Source organism: Halichoerus grypus, chromosome 5 (genome assembly GCF_964656455.1).
Source record: "Halichoerus grypus chromosome 5, mHalGry1.hap1.1, whole genome shotgun sequence".
Taxonomy (NCBI): Eukaryota; Metazoa; Chordata; class Mammalia; order Carnivora; family Phocidae; genus Halichoerus; species Halichoerus grypus.
In genome coordinates this window covers 76,974,754-76,991,784 of record NC_135716.1, presented here as the reverse complement: position 1 = coordinate 76,991,784, position 17,031 = coordinate 76,974,754, and the positions used below count along the sequence as shown (strand labels likewise).

Here is a 17,031-nt window from a genome sequence, read left to right as displayed (position 1 = left end):
AGGGCTGGAGGTGTGTTCGGCAATAACTCCAGCCCTGGCAACAGGGTCTCAGGGCTGGCTCCAGCTGGGTGGGAGGAGTGGGTGCAGAGGCAGCTCCAGCTAGGGAAGTGTGGTGCTCAGCAGCATGGTCTTCAGGAAGCTTTGTGGGCATCAGCAAAGACTGTGGGAGTCCTCATTGGCAAAGACAGTGTGTGCTGCAGTGGTGAGGGCTGCTGGGGTCCTCCTGCTCTCACCTCCCACCACAAGGGAAGTTGCAACTAAGGGGATCCCTCTCCACACCAAACCGTACTGGGCTAGATAATGAGGTTGACATAGATAAAATGCTTCCTATACTTTTCTATGCAGCTATTCTTGGTTTTTGTGCTCCAGCGGGTTGCTGCAGTTTCTTAATTGTACTCTGCAACTTTCCCAAAGCTATTTTCTTCCATGGGTAGTTGTTCAGCCATTGTTTTTGGGGGGGGAGACAATGGGGATGGGACCTCATAATCTACCATCTTGCTGACATTGCTTCTGTATGTATAACTCTACATAATTTTATTACATGTGTAGATTCCTGTAACCACCAGTGCAATCAAGACATAAAACTATTCTATCATCACAAAGATCTCCCATCTTCCCCCTTTGTAATCACACTCACCCTTTCCCACCAGCCCTAACTTCTAACAACCACTAATCTGTTTTCCATGTCTGATTTTGTCATATAAAGAAAGTTACAGAAATGGAATCACACAATATATAACATTTTGTGATTGGCATTATTATTACTCAAGATAATGTCTTTGATATTTACCTAAGTTGTTACATGTATCAGTAGTTTGTTCCTTCTTATTTCTGAGTAGTATTCTGTGGTATAAATGCACCACAATTAATTGAACCACTCACTTATTGAGGGTCACTTTTGTGGTTTCCAGTTTGGGACTATTACAAATAAAACTGCTATGAACAATTGTGTACAGGATTTTCTGCAAACATAGGCTTTCATTTCTTTGGGATAAATTCCCAGAAGTGCAACTACTAGGTCATATGGTAAGTATATGTTTAGTTTTTTTAAGAGTCTGCCAAACTATTTTCCACAAAGGCTGTACCATTTTACATTCTCACAAGCCATGTGCGCGAGAACTAGATTCTCCACATCCTCACCAGTCTTCCATATTGTTGCTATTTTTTTTTATTTTAGCTGTTCTAATAATAGTGACCATGAACATCTTTTTATGTGCTTACTTGCCATTAGTATACTCTCTTCAGTAAAATGTCTTATATCTTTTTCTCATTTTCTAATTGAATTTTTTGTGTTTTTAATGTCATGTTTGAGAGTTCTTAACATATCCTAAGTGTGAGTCCTTTGTCAAAATTGTGGTTTGCAAATATTTTTCTGTCACTTGTCTCTTCATCTTTTAACAGGGTGCTTTGCAGAGCAAAAGTTTTTAATTTTGACACAGTCCACTATATCAGTTTTGTCTATTATAAATCAGTATTTTAGTACCATGCCTAAGAACTATTCACCAAACTCTGGGTACCAGAGTTTTTCTCTTATGTTGTCTTCTAAAAGTTTTATAGTTTTGTATTTCAAATCTATCATTCATTTCAAGCTAATGTTTTATATTAGGTATGAATTTTATGCTGGGTTTTATTTTTTTTCCTACAATATTCAATTTCTCTAGCACCATTTATTAAAAAGATTATCCTTTCTCCATTAAATTCATTTTGCACCTTTGTCGAAAAACAGTTGGTAGTATGTATATGGAACTGTTTCTGGGTTTTCTATTCTTTTCCATTGATTTATGAGTTTATCCCTCTGCCAATGCCACATAGTCTTTTGTGATTCTGGCTATATAATAAGTTTTGAAAACAGAGTGATTTATACCCACTTTGTTCTTCAGAATTCTTTTAGCTGTTCTAATCCTCTTGCCTTTCCATATAAATATTAAAATAATCATGTCCACATCTACAAAAACATATTGCTGGGAATTGGGTAGGAATTATGTTAAATCTGTATCTAAAAATATGGAGAGAATTGACATACTGTGTTGAGTTTTCCCCTTTCATAGCCACAGACTATCTCTCAGTAGTGTTTTTCGGTTTTCAGCATACAAATCCTGTACATATTTTGTTAAATATACAACTAAGTATTTATTTCACTTTTTTGAGCAATTATAAATGGTATCGAATTTTAAATTTTGGTCTCCACATACTCATTGCTAGTATATAAAATACAATTGATGTTTGTATGTTGTCCTTCTATCTTGTGACCTCGCTGAACTCACTGATTAGTTATAGACCTTTCGCGTATGTGTGAGTAGATTTCTTGGGATTCTTATGTAGACTACCATACCATCCCCAAACAGGGACAGTGTATTTCTTCCCTTCCAAGTTGTATGCCTTTATTTCCTTTCTTGTCTTCTTGTGCTTCCTAAACTTCCAGTAGTACTAAGTAGATTATCAATGAGTACATATACTTCCTTTTTCCTGATCTTAGGGGAAAAGGATTTAGGTTTTCATCATTAAGCATAATGGTATTTATAGGTTTTTTGTAGATGTTCTTTATCAAATTGAAGATGTTCCTCCTCTATTCTACTTTCCTGAGAGTTTTTGTCATGAATGGTTATTGAATTTGTCAAAAGGCTTTTTCTGATTCTGTTGATATAATCATGTGATTTTTTTCTTTAGCCTTTTAATAGGGTGGATTACATTGATCAAGTTTCAAATACTGAATCAACATTGCATCTTGGGAAAACACCATTTAGTTATGGTGTATAATTCTTTTTATATATTGCTGAATTCTATTTGCTAATTTTTGCATCTATATTCATGGGAGATATTACTCTGTAGTCTTCTGTTTTTGCTGTTTTGTGGTTTGATATCAGCATAATACTAGCTTCATTGAATGAGTTAGAATGTGCTTCTCCTTCTAATTTCTGGAAGAGATGGAATTTTCGTTAAACCAAAGTTTAGTAGAATCTTTGGTGAAGCCATCTGAGCCTAGAGATTTCTTTCTCAGGGGGCTTTTAGTTAAAAATTCAATTTACTTAGTAATTACAGGTTATTCACATTGTCTATTTTATATTGGGTGAGTTGTAGTAATTTCAATTAAGTTGTCAAACGTATGTGTGCAGAGTTTTCTTTGTGTTCCTTTATTACCATTCTGACGAATGCAGGATATGTTGTGATATCCTGTGTTTTGTTCCTGATACTAGTAATTCGTACTTTCTCTCTTTTGTTTCTTTTTTGGTCTTCCTAGAGGTCTGTCAGTTTTATTAATCTTTACCAAAAAAATCTTTGGTTTTACTGATTTTCTCTATTGTTTTTTGCCTTCAATTTGATGGATTTCTGTTCTTATCTATATTACTGCCTTCTGCTTACTTCAATTTCAGTTCATTTTTCCCCTACTACTTAGAGGTGAGAGCTTAGAATATTTGGGACTTTCCTCTAAAACAAGCATTTTAGTGCTATAAATTCTGTTCTTCGTGCTGCTTTAGCTGTGTCCTACAAATTTTTTTTTTTTTTTAAGATTTTATTTTTCTGACAGAGACACAGTGAGAGAGGGAGGACAAGCAGGGGGAGTGGGAGAGGGAGAGAGAGAAGCAGGCTTCCCGCTGAGCAGGGAGCCCGATGTGGGGCTCTATCCCAGGACCCTGGGATCATGACCTGAGCCGAAGGCAGATGCCTAAGGACTGAGCCACCCAGGCACCCCTGTGTCCTACAAATTTTGATTTACTATGTTTTTATTTTCATTCAGTTCAATGTGTTTTTTAAATTATCCTTCAGATTTTCTTCTTAATCTAGAAGTATATTATTTAATTAGAAGTATATTATTTAATTTCTAAATTTGGAAATTTTTTCTATAATATTTTTGTAATCAATTTCTGGTTTGATTCCATTATATTCAAAGAACATGCTCTGAATGACATCTTTTAAACTTGCATAATCTATCCTGGGGCAAGATTCCTGTCAATCTGTGGGCTTATGAAACTAGAAAACAATAAATATAATGGTGGGACCAGTATAGGATACTAGTTACTGACATTCCTATTCCAACTAAGAGAAAATGGAAGGTGAAAATTACTACTGATTGGGAGCAATTTAGAAATCCAACTGGGCAAATTCCACTAGGTTTTAGGGCCTGGAAATAATCATCTGTGCTCACTGATTCACATTGATTTCTTTTCTTTCTTTCTTTTTTTTCTTTTTTTTTTAAAGATTTTATTTATCTGACAGAGAGACAGTGAGAGAGGGAACAGAAGCAGGGGAGTGGAAGAGGGAGAAGCAGGCTTCCCCCTAAGCAGGGAGCCCAACATGGGGCTCAATCGATCAATCCATCGCAGGACCCTGGGATCATGACCTGAGCCGAGGGCAGACGCTTAACGACTGAGCCACCCAGGCGCCGCTTCACCTTGATTTCTCAGCTTTGCCTTCTGGGCTCCTGGCTCCACCCCTGGAGTTATCGTTCTTTTTTCATTAAAGATCTGCAATTGAGTAGTTCCATCAGCCTCCCTCCTGTGTGAAGGACTGTGGTAGTCTGACAGCCTGGGCAGCCTTTCTTCGTTTTGTTCTGTCTTTGTCCATTTCAGTTCAGCATTTATGCGAAGATCCTTGTGGGTCTCTCATGTATGTCTCAGCTTCACTCCATTAAACAAGAGGCTCCTCCTCAAATCATTCCTAGATAATCCCATGTCTATTCCTGGTTTTTGCTTAGGTGGCTGAGGAGATCCATGAATCAAATTCCTACTCTTCAGAGAGCCCCCCGTGTGACTGAGTACTCCAGCCTTTCTGTCCTTCTGAGGCACCACCAAAAGGTTATCCAGCCACACTCTTGGCTTTCTCTCAGAGTATGCTTTCCTGACGGTGAATCTCTTAATTTTACCATCTTTGGCAGTCTGGATAGGATGAGAATTTCCTAAATCATCAAGCTCTAATTCCTTTTTGCTTAACACTTCTTACTTCAATTTATCTCTTTCCTCTCACATTTTACTTACAAGCAGCTAGAAAGAACCAGGTTTCACCTTCAGTACTCTGCTTGAAAATCTCAGCTAAATATTGACAAATTCTCTCTCCTTTGACCAAACTTTAGTCAGGCTCTTCGGAGTCCTCTTTTGACTAGGCCTTGCCCTTTGAGCTCTGTCGTTGGCCTATTTTGTTTAGTTTTAGCAAGAATCCTGCTGGGTTAGTTTAGTGAAAATCCCCACCCTTGATAATCCAATCAAATTCATTATCCCCAACCTTTGTTAACTTGTCTTCAGCAAAAATCCTGTCAAGTTGGTTTAACCAGAATCCCCCTACCCTGATGTTTCCTCTTAGTAACGTTCCACCACTAACCCCCACCCTGTTCCTTGGCTGTAAATCTCCACATGTCCTTGTAACAGCTCAGTCTCTCATTTAGCTCAATCTCTGACCACCCCTTCCCCATCTTTAGTGACAGCCTTACCTACTCTCTTTAGCAAGTGTCATGAAATATACTTTTCTTTAACAGTGTTTAAGTCCATCACTTATAAATTCTGCTTTCCACATAAAAATAGGAAACAATTCAGCTAAGCCACTGTGTAACTTATGCCAGCTATGTTACTATATAACAAGGATCCCTTTTCCTCCAATTCCCAGGAACATTTTTCTCATTTCCTTCCAAGCCTTCATGTTTTTGTTTCTATTAACAGTCTGTTGATGCTAATTTTTTTCTCAACCCTGCCTTCACTTCATTCCGAGTCCTTACTAGCAGAGCCATTAACATCTGTATTTCAACTAACAGTCTGTTCAAGACAATCTAAACTTCTTCTATCATTCTCCTTAAAATTCTTCTAGCCTTGGGGCACCTGGGTGGCTCAGTCAGTTGGGCATCAGACTCCTGATCTCAGGGTTGTGAGTTCAAGCCCCACATCGGGCTCCACGCTGAGTGTGGAACCTACTTTAAAAAAAAAAAATCCTTCTAACCTCTACACTTTACCCAATTCTAAAGCAACTTCCACATTTTTAGGTATTGTTTTCTAGCGGCACCCCACTCTTGGTACCAAAATCTATATTAGTTTCCTATTGATGCTGTAAAAAAATTACCACAATCTTAGTGGCTTAAAACAACACAGATTTGTTATCTTCTAGTTCTGGAAGTCAGAATTCTGAAAATGAGGCTCATTGGGCTAAAATCGAGGTGTCAGCAGTATATTCATTCTGGAGGCTCTATGGGAGAGTCCCTTCCTTGCCTGTTCTAGTTTCCAGAGGCTGCCTCAATTCCTTGGCAGGAAAGCAGTTGTTTTCTAAAAGTTCTCTGTATTGCTAGGCTGTCTCTTTCCTCATCTTTTGACTAGAGCAGGCTCAGCCTGGGACTTTTTTTGTCGGCACTCATTTATGATTCTAGGTTGCCAGCTTCTCCAGCTGGGAGGATGACATAAAAATAAAACCCAGGAACTCACTGCTTGTCATTCCCTAAGTCCCAAGGCCCCTATCCTGTTTGGCTTCTTCTCTCCAACTTTGAGTATGGGAAAAAAAACTTCTCTCATCTTTTGAGACCACGGTGTATCTTTTTAGGCTCTTCAAAGGCCCTCCACATATGGCTGATGTGTCAAGTACTTGAGAATCCTTTTTTCTCTGGTCTCTTTTACGTGATGCCCTTCGGAGCAGCCTCCTATAATTGGGGCTATACTTCCTAGAATTATGTGCACCTCAGAGTCAATTTTCCTCCTTTCTTCCCTCTTTGCCAATTCTTGTTCTGTTGATTTCTGAGATTCAGAGCCTCACAATGGTTGTAGAAACTACGGTAGAACTACTAAGACAGAAGGCTAGATGTTTCCTCAAAGTAGAGGGCTCAGTATGAACTAAGGGACGTAGAAACCCACAGCTTCAGAGTCACAAGGTAAGCATTGGGGGAAGGAATAACTTTGCTTTGGTGACAAAAAATTTATTGCTTGTGATTGTAGTTCCATTTATGCTTCAGATGTTGTTTTTGGAAATTCCTTCCAAGTTATTGTGAGATATACTGCCAATCTTATATTTGGTGTTACCTTGTTGTCTTTTTAAAATCTCTTAAGTATCAGAAAGGTTATTTTGTGGAAAGCCAATCAACACATTATAAATAGGACTCCCAGATGAGTAGTTCTGACTGCCCCTTGCATGGTTCTACTCACATGTCCTATGAACACAGTACCTCGAGCTCAATACATCTTAAAATTGAGGCAAACCTGGGATCCAGCATTTCTTCTTACCTCCATCTCCTCGAGCTTTCTTTCAGTTAATGATAACACTAATTACTCAATTACCGAAGTCAGAAAACTGAAGGTCAAAACTCTATCCTTGTACTCCACCTCCACATGTGTTTTATTTCTTGGATGCTCTCAATCTTCACTGGCTTTGCCTGCATTAGGCCTGTCAGTCTCAGTCCCCTCAAACTCACTGATTCCAGTCTAAGCCCCCTTCAATTTATCTTTACTCTGCTTCCAAATATCTTAAAAAGCATGTCTTGTCATGTTCTATTCAAAATTCTTTAATGGCTCCCCTAAGTATAAAAAAACAACATTCAAACAAAATATTCATAAAATGCAAATTCTTCTCAATCCAGCCCAGTGTTTCTCAAATCTGGATATTCCTTAGAATCACCTGAGCCGTTTTCAAGACTTAAAAGTTCCTGGGCCTCACACCAAAAAATTCTGATTTAATTGACATGGGTTGATGTCCAGGCTTTATTATTGTTATTGTTTTGCTTTTTTTGTTGAGGTGAAACGAACATAAGATTAATATTTTAAAATTGAATAATTCAGAAGCATTTAGTATATTCACATTGCTCTATAACTATCCCCTCTATTTAGTTCTAAATTCTTTATCACCTCAAAAGAAAACCACATTCTCATGAAGCAGTTATCTCCTATTCCCCCCACCTTACCCCAGCCTCTGGAAATAACCAGTCTTTGTTCTGTCTCTATGTATTTAACAGTTCTGGATATTTCATCTCAATGGAATCATGCAATATGTGATCTTTTGTGTTTGGATTCTTTCACTTAGCATAATGTTTTCAAGGTTCTTCCGTGTTGCAACACAGATCAGTATTTCATTCTTTTTTATGGCTGAATAATATTCCATTGTATATATACACAGTTTGTTCATCCATTAATCCATTGATGGATACTTGGCTGTTTCCACCTTTTGGCTATTGTGAACAATGCTGCCATGATCATGCATGAAAATGGATTTGAGTACCTCCTTTCAATCCTTTCAAAATATGTGGGAATAGAACTGCTAAGTTATAAGGTAATTCTATGTTTAGCATTTTGAGGAACTACCAAAATGTTTTCCACAGCAACTGAACCATTTTACATTCCTTCCAGCAATGTATGAGGGTTCCAATTTATCTACACCCTCACCAATACTTGTTATTTCCAGTTTTATATTATTGTAGCCACCCTAGTAGGTGTGAAATTGTACCTCATTATAATTTGATTTGCATTTCCCTAAAGAATGATGAGGTAGGGCATCTTTTCATGTGCTTATTGGCCATTTGCATATTTCTTTGAAGAAATGTCTATTTAAGTTTTTGCCTATTTTTTAATTGGGCTGTTTGTTACTATTTTGTTGTTGAGTTGTAGTTCTTTATATATTCTGGATACTGGATCCTTATCAGATAAATGACTTGCAAATATTTTCTCCCATTCTATAGGTTGTATTTTCACTTTCTTGATAATAATGTCCTTAGGTGCACAAAGGTTTTTAATTTTCAATAAGTTGAATTTATCGATTTTTTATTTTGCTACTCATGCTTTGGTCTAAGAATTCATTGCCAAAATAAAGGTCATGAAGATTTAACAACCCTCAGTTTTCTTCTAAGAGTTTTATGGTTCTAGTTTTTGTGGGGTTTTTTTAATATTTTATTTATTTATTTGACAGAGAGAGAGCACAAGCACGGGGAGCAGCAGGCAGAGGGAGAGGGAAAAGCAGGCTCCCCGCTGAGCAAGGAGCCTGATGTGGGGCTCGATCCCAGAACCCTGGGATCATGACCTGAGCTGAAAGCAGACGCTTAACCGACTGAGCCACCCAGGTGCCCCTTATGGTTCTAGTTCTTGAGTTAACTTTTGTATGTGGTGTGAAGTAGGAGGTACAACTTCATTCTTTTATGTGTGGATATCCACTTATCCCAGATTTTTTTGCATTGAATGGCTTTGACACCCTTGCTGCAAATCAACTGTCCATAGACACGAGTTTATTTATCAACTCTCTATTCTATTCCATTGTTCTGTATGTCTTTCCTTATGCCAGTACCACACTGTTTTGATTACTATATCTTTGTAATAAGTTTTGAAGTTGGGAAGTATGAGTCCTCCAACTTTGTTTTTCTTTATTAACATTGTTTGGCTATTCAGAGCTCCTTATAATTCATACAAATTTGAGGAAGGCTTTCAACTTTTGCAAAAATAAAAAAAGGCCACTAGTATTTTTATAGGGATTTTATTGAATCTATAGATTGCCATCTTAACAGTTTTAAGTCTTCCAATCCATTAACATTGGCTATCTTTCCATTTATTTAGGTTTTCTTCAATTTCACTTTCATTTCAGTTATTGTACATTTCAGCTCCAGAATTTCTATTTGGTTCCTTTTTGTAATGTCTGTGTCTTTTCAGCTATTCTCTATTTATTTCCACATCATTTTCCTGGCTATGCTGGATTTTTTAGCATAATTAAGATGTTGATTTAAAGTCATTGTTTAGTAAGTCCAAATCTATATTCCTCGGGTACAGTTTCTGTTACTTTCTTCTGTGAAGGGCCATGCTTTCCTGTTTCTTTGCATGCTTCATAATTTCTTGTTGAAAACTAGACATATTAAACAGTATAATGTAGTAAATCTGGAAATCAGATTTTTTCCCCTTAGCATTTGTTTTTGTTGTGTGCCTTGGGATGTTTTTTGTTTAGTGACCCTTTTTTTTTTTAAGATTTTATTTAAGAGAGAGAGAGATCACGAGCAGGGGGGAAGGATAGAGGGAGAAGCAGACTCCCTGCTGAGCAGGGAACCCAATACAGTACTCGATCCCAGGACCCTGGGATCATGACCTGAGCTGAAGGCAGATGCTTAACTGACTGAGTCACCCAGGTGCCCTTTAGTGACCCTTCTAAACTATTTTTGTAAAGTGTGTGTTCTTTGTCATGTGTGGTCTCTGAAGCCTCTGTTCCTTTAGTTTGTATTCAGCTAGTGTTTTGAGAGTAATTTCCTTGAACACCAGGAACTAGGAAAAAAAAGAAGACAAAGAGAGGAGAAGAACAAGAAGGAGGAGGAGGAGAAGAAGAAACAAAAAAGCCAAATGCACACACACACACACACACGCACACAACACCTCTCCCAGTCTTTGCAGACTGGCTCTGTGTTAGTGTACTATCAGTCCTGAGCCAGGTCATTAACAGTACTGTCTCAGTGCTCGTTCTGCTTGCACTGAGCCCAGAAATCAGCCAAAAATGAAAGCTTAAGGCCTTCTCAGTTCTTTTGTGAATATATATCCTGTCTTCGACATGTACATGGCCTTCTAAATTCCATAGTGTACATAGGTGCTTTTGTATACCCTAATTTCCTAAAGAAACTCTCTCCCAGCTTTCTAAGATTTTGTCACTCTGTCATATATACCTCAACTGTAACCTTTAGTCCCAGGAGAATACAAGTTGCTAGTTCATCTTAGAATGATTTAAGGTATGCCTGCTGCTTTTCCAACCTGAGCTCTGAGGTGAAACAAAAACAAGTGTTTCCTGTCTGTCCTTCAGTTAGCCCCAGACAAGTTAAAACACAGACACAATTCTTGCAAATAAGTTATGTTCTGCTCCTTCCAGAGCTGGAGACCAGGGTCCCACCTTGGGAATGTGGGTGGCCATCTTCAAGACCACCGCTGAGCTGGGGCAGGGGTGTGGAAATGGCTAGTAAAAATGCCACGAAGTTTTTCTACCATTTTTCAGTTTTCCTTCATTCAGCATTTAGTTGTGGCTATCTTCCAGAACTCTGGCAAAGGTGGTTCTATGACAGTTTCCCTTTGATTTTTTTTTTCAATTTTTTTTAATGCTTCTGTGGAGGGATGAGTGCTTATAGTTGCCTACTTCCTAATTTTCATTGACCATTTACTATTTTTTAAAGTCTTTTTTATTATTTTTGAAAAGATGATTCTTGTGAGCAGCCCAGATAAGAACCGCTGTAGCCACAGTCTTCCTCTCCACAGTCATCTGTCACCACAGTCTCTCCAGTTCTTTCAAACCATTTATAGCCACAGCCTGCTAGTGGATTCATTACATCTTTGAGCTTTCCACTCAAAGTGCATTACCATTTCTGACTTTTCTGGGGAGAGTCACACCAGCTCTCCATCACTTTCATGATTGTCTATTTGTTTGCTTTCCTAACTGAATTGAATCTTGGAAGGCAAGCATTTCCTCTTCTTCACTTTTCATACTACAGTGTCAGACACAGCATAGAGGGTTAACAAATGTTATGTGAACCACAAGTTGGGCTTGCTAAGTCTTGCTAAAAATATGTATATTGATTAAAAATATGTTCTGTATCTTGATCTAAAGAAAAACACTGACAATTTTCTCCTTCTCCTTTCTTCGTCATTTTCTTCCTCAGGCAACACCAGCCCCAGCAAGAGATAATTAAAGACTATAAGTGAAAAATAACTAGTAGGAGAAATAGTCCTTAGCCCCTGGATCTCACCAGTACATTAACTAGAGGTCTTACCTCATTTCAAATACACACCTTCCCTTGGCTATGTCCTGGGAAGGATGCCTCTGATGCCCACGTGCTGTAGCCCTGGTGCCACTCTGTTCTGTCATCGCTTCACCTTAACTGCTACTCCTCTTGCTCTTGCAGCCTAGAGATGTGCCACTTCTCCCTGTAACCGTCAACATGGTGCCAAGTGCTGTGTTTCTCACTTCACACTGATCCAGGGGTTCTGGTAGCTATCAATTCAGGTATGTAGTGGTGATGGATCCAAGCATTAACTCTAGCTCCTACACCTACATTTAAAAAAATTTGTTGATTTAAGAAGTATCATTGTCTCTCAAACAGAGGGGACTTGTCACCTCAGATTTTATAGAATTTCATGTTTAAAATACTCTCAAAGACTTAGTCTTTGGACATTCATATTCACAAAAGCCTCTTGTGTTAAAAATGCTGATTGTCACCATCCCCCCCTTTCTTAGATTCAGAGTCAGTGGTTCTGGGTGAAGCTCAGGGATTTTTAACGTGTTACACATGCTCCAGGTGATTCTGATGCATGCTGTCCTTGGGCAGCACGCTGATCATCAGCGCCACAAGGGGTATTGCTTACCTGTTGTGAGCTTCTAAGCATTAGAACAGTGTGCACTTAAAATTTACAGCCAGGTTTACTAATCCAAATATTTATTTATAATGATTCCCTAGAAACGTTTTTTAAAAAAATTTCCATATTCAAACTGTATCAAAGTGACGTGTCATGGTTAATAAAAACCAAGTGTTCCTGTAGAACTTAAAACAAAGCCAACAGTCCCTTTACCCATCCTCCCTTACCTCTGACCCACTCTCCCCCGGGACACCACCTATAATCATTCCCTTTTAAGTTCTTGTAGTGCTCATTTCCTTACTCTAAAATTACACATGAACTGCTGTTTATTGATTATCATCTAATTTAGACTTTATCATCCTCTTCCAATAATGGATATGGAAATTGTTCCCTTACTTCACTATTGCTGCTCTCTTATTTTATTCCTGTGAAATTAGTGCTTCTACAATATCTTCTAATCTTTGGAAACGTGTATAAGCCTATGTTTCCTGCTCTATCAATCATAAACAATCTCTTGATTCTCCACTTTGTAAGAGAATGGCATTCACTTCCCCACTTTCTCTTCTTCCCTTCCCAACTTCCAATGTCTGTGAGCTTTCAAGGTCATATGATTTTTATTATTTGTAATAAAATTATAATTTTAATTAAATCAGGGTTGTTTAATCTGGGACTTGATAAATATGGACTATAAAAAGGATGTGATGGAAGGACTACTACAAAATGAGAATTGTGTAGTTTACAGTTCAAGTATGCATAATTTTATGCAACAAATTATGCAGAACATATATTAATGTTCTTAAATTGGTGTTTCCAAATTAGCTTTCAATATTTCTTCACTTAGAACTAGTACAAAGTTTCACCAGCTGGGTTTATCTATTGCAGATTTTTCTTCTCTTGTTCTGTGACCCTCTTCCCAGTATTTGCTTCATGTTCTTCTGCACTGAATGCCTGCTGCTTCCTTGTAGCTGAACCTCAAGTGGTCACTTAAGTCATTCTTGGTTTCTGAACCTCTAATTGCTCTAGATTTCAATTTCTTTTTTTTTTATTATGTTAATCACCATACATTACATCATTAGTTTTTGATGTAGTGTTCCATGATTCATTGTTTGCGTATAACACCCAGTGCTCCATTCAGTACATGCCTTCTTTAATACCCATCACCAGGGTAACCATCCCCCCCCACCCCCTCCCCTCTAGAACCCTCAGTTTGTTTCTCAGAGTCCATAGTCTCTCATGGTTTGTCTCCCCCTCTGATTCCCCCCCTCATTTTTCCCTTCCTGCTTCAATTTCTATTAATAAATTCCATTTGATCTCTAAGAATATCTAATGCTTTCACAGTAGGGTAGGTAAAATACCTGATTCTGGTTTTATATCATCCAGAAAGCCTTCTTTTTCTAATTATGTATATATGCTCTCTATATCACTGTTCTTGTAGATATATAACAGAACTCATGCTACGCAGTTTACATTTTACTGTCTCTTATTTCTCATCTGAAAATTCAATTCCTCAGAGAGGTTTTCCCTCTTAACCCAGCCCCAGTTGCTGTGCTGTGTAGCCCAGGCCCCTGTTTTATTTTGTTCATAGCACTCATCCCCATGAGAAGTTGTGCCATGTATGTGTTTGTGAGTCTTGCCCTGCTAGAATGTGAGCTCCCTGAGAGCAGGCACTTCAGTCCTTCTCTCTCTCTCTCCCTCTCTCTCTCTCTCTCTATCACAGATGTACCCTGAGAGCCACAGCAGTGCCCAGTGCTGACTGGCTTCCTGATGATTGCTACAAATCTTCAATGCAACAACATCTCTTCTTTGAGAACCACTGCTTTACACTATGCTCTCTCTCAAAAGTGTTGTAAAGCCTCTGTGTTCTGCTTGGATTGTATTGATGGGATGAACCTATACCATGCTTTCTATGGATGGGAAAGGGGAAACTCACCTCTAGATTGAGTTTGAGGTATAACAAAAAATATTCACTAAGGTGGTAGCTCTCAAACTCTACTGTGCTTAAGAATCACATGGAGAACTTGTTAAAACTACAACTGGTGGGTTCTATTCCCAGAGATTCTGACTTAGCAGATATGAATGGGGCACATGAATTTGCATTTCTAATGAGCTCACAGGATCATACTGTGAAAACAGTGTTCTAAGACAGATCCATATGTCCTTCCTGATTAGTGCCAATACATCTGTGGCTGCAAGAACTGAGAGGTTTTTGTTTTTTGTTTTGTTTTACTATTTAACACTTTCACATAATTTCCTCCAAAGGGATCATGGCATATTGCATCCTCTTCTCTCAACTTAAATGAAACAAGTGTACCCAGGTCAAGAGATATTTGAGTAACAAGGTCCACCTCGTCCATCTCAAATCCACCTTCCCCTTTGTCTCAGAAGGGAGCCTGGACAGGTCATCTTTCTCCTATCTGAGGACAAGCACTTGCCCACCTGGGGCACATGGCAAACTACTTGAGGTGGTCTCCATATCATCTTCTTATTAGAGTCTTAATCTCAGTTCTAAGCATGCCTGGTGAGTTACCTCCAAGATCAAAGCCCTTTTTGTTATGAGTCCTGTAGGATCTCATTCTGTAAGGATTCCTGGTTGCTCACTCTGGCCTGTGAAGACACCAGGATAAACGCAGATTGGGAGTTGACTTTGAGACCCTAATTAAATTGGTAAGGCATGAGTAGAGAAGAAATATTTCCTTTTTGCACTTAAATGAATAGGGTGAAATAATTTCTTTTTTTCATACAACTATAAATTTAGAATTGAATTACAGTCTTATAAACCTTGCTAACATAGGATGATAGATACAACTTTTACTATTATCTACTTTCTGCAGAGAACTCAAAAAGAGTAAGAAGTGCAAAATATGCATCAAGTATTGTCATACTCTAAAAGTAACGCTAAATGAAGGGGGGGGAATCGGAAGGGGAGACAAACCATGAGAGACTATGGACTCTGAGAAACAAACTGAGGGTTCTAGAGGGGAGGGGATGGGGGATGGGTTAGCCTGGTGATGGGTATTAAAGAGGGCACGTACTGCATGGAGCACTGGGTGTTATACGCAAACAATGAATCATGGAACACTACAACAAAAACTAATGATGTAATGTATGGTGATTAACATAACATAATAAAATAAAATAAAAAAAAATAAAAGTAACGCTAGAGTGCTTCTGCAAGGAAGGTTATAAGGTTGTGAAATAAGTTCTCCTGACCTTAACCCATTGCCCATCCCAGGCAGTGTGAAGGATGGTGAAGAATTCTGAGTGGGATTGCAGGGCCAATAGACTTTTGGGGGAAGAGTTGGAGAGCTGTGGTCTCCCAGAACTTGGAGAAATAACAAAATTGCTACCAGATCATTTGTCAACATATGGATGAGGAGTCACACTGGCTGAGTTTGAATGTCAGCTCAGCTTCATACAGCCAGGTGAGCTGTATCTCCATGACTTTCTTTCCGTATCTGTAAAATGGAAATTAATAGAGTACCCACTTCTCAAGATAGTTACAAGGATTTAATGGTGATATTGTGAGGAACAATGCCTGACACATGGTAGTGATGTATGTTGGAATATAACTAATTAATTCTTAAGTACCAAGGATTGTTTTTGTCTCTGGGGATGTAGCAGTGAATTATGGCCCACAGACATTTATGATTCTGACAGTTAGCAACCATGATTTGGGGGCCATCATTTAAAACATCTCTGATTTTAAGATGTTTCATCTTTAAAAACCTTTCCAATTCCAAAATTCTATTAAAAAGGGAACTATTACTAAATCAACAAAGTACCTGTCAATAAAATGTTGATCATTTTCCTACCGTGATAGTTAATTTTATGTGTCAACTTGGCTAGGTAGGCCATTATACCTAGATATTTGGTGAAACACCAGTCTTGTGTTGGTGTGAAGGTATATTTTAGATGGGATTAATATTTAAATCAGTAGATTTTGAGTAAAGTAGATTATCTTCCATAACATGGGTGGGCCTTATCCAATCAGTTGAAGGTCTTAGGAGAAAAAAAGATTGAGGCCCTCTGAGAAAGCGGGAACTGTGCTCCAGACGGCCTTTGGACTTATACTGCAACATCAGTTCTTTCCGTGTCTCCAGTCTGATAGCCCACCCTGTAGAGTTTGGGCTAACTAGCCCCCACAATCACTTGAGCCAATTCCTTAAAATAAATCTCTCTGTTTCTCTTCTAATAGATAGATAGATAGATAGATAGATAGATGATAGATAATGTTTATAGATACGTGATATAGAGTTTATATATATATATATATGTTTATATAGCAAAAGATACATATATATGTATGTTTTTCTTGTTCTGTTGTTTCTGGAGAATCCTAATATACTATGTTTTATCATTTGGGGATCATAAACAATATCACATCATTTAAATGTAATATATATTAGCTGATATGAGAAACTGCACTGACTCATCCTTTTTAATTGCTCAAGTCATTAATGAGGGAGGTGAAAGTATAATATAATCAACTGTTAGTAGATGTTGATTCCTTTCCACGCTTCAGGATCCTCCACTTTCCTACTAAATTTGGATATTGCAAAGAGTTAAAAGAAGAAGTCCCACACCATTTTAATTTTCAGATAAACTCTTCCATATCCATCCAGAATGGAAAGACATCACAAGTTTAGCTGCTTGAAGCTGCATCCTCCTTAGAGGGACTTTCACGTGAGCTGTGTCCTGTCCTCCCTTTGCCAGTTTGAAGTCCAGTTCTCCTGCAGAACAATTTAAAGAAATATTTAAGACCATGGTTATATTT

The 17,031-nt window shown here is 38.2% G+C and overlaps 1 long non-coding RNA gene across 1 annotated transcript in view; it reads left to right on the top strand.

Moving 5' to 3' along the window:
- LOC118540343 (uncharacterized) overlaps positions 1-15,143 on the top strand; it is a 30,158-nt gene extending 15,015 nt beyond the window's left edge. The window contains exons 2-3 of the long non-coding RNA XR_013447899.1: positions 11,807-11,907; positions 13,975-15,143. This is a non-coding gene — a long non-coding RNA (uncharacterized LOC118540343). The remainder of the gene's footprint in view (positions 1-11,806; positions 11,908-13,974) is intronic.
- Positions 15,144-17,031: the final 1,888 nt, after the last annotated feature.